This window comes from Triticum dicoccoides, chromosome 2B, assembly GCF_002162155.2.
Source record: "Triticum dicoccoides isolate Atlit2015 ecotype Zavitan chromosome 2B, WEW_v2.0, whole genome shotgun sequence".
NCBI classification, from domain to species: domain Eukaryota; kingdom Viridiplantae; phylum Streptophyta; class Magnoliopsida; order Poales; family Poaceae; genus Triticum; species Triticum dicoccoides.
In genome coordinates this window covers 708,664,930-708,665,373 of record NC_041383.1, presented here as the reverse complement: position 1 = coordinate 708,665,373, position 444 = coordinate 708,664,930, and positions in this window count along the sequence as shown.

The following is a 444-nucleotide window of genomic DNA, read 5'->3' as shown; positions in this document are numbered from 1 at the left end:
TCACACACGTCTCACAAAAAGAAAATACTCCTTATCTTTCTCCTCTCTCTCCTTTCACAACCTCTCTCTCCTCCCCGAACTCCCGTCACTCTGTCATGAAAAAAAGTTGTTTTCTCTCTCCTGACATTCCTCTCTCTCATACGGGCTCACTGAAAGAAAAGCCTCTCTCTCCTCACCTTTCTCCTCTCTCTCCGGTCAAAAGAAGAACAGAGAAAAATATACTAGAATAGAGGAGATTGACATGACGTGATGAGTGAAAGAGTTGACAAAACAGCCCCCCTTTGCCACAGTAGCCTGTGCAGACAAGCTGGTCGGGAATAGTGGCATGAGCCTACGGTGTACCTAGAACCCAGTGTACTAATGTCTGACTCATGCTGCAAATGAGCTGGTGCTTGTCAGACCGACACACAGATCTCAGCGGGAATTGACGAACCGATAAGAGGG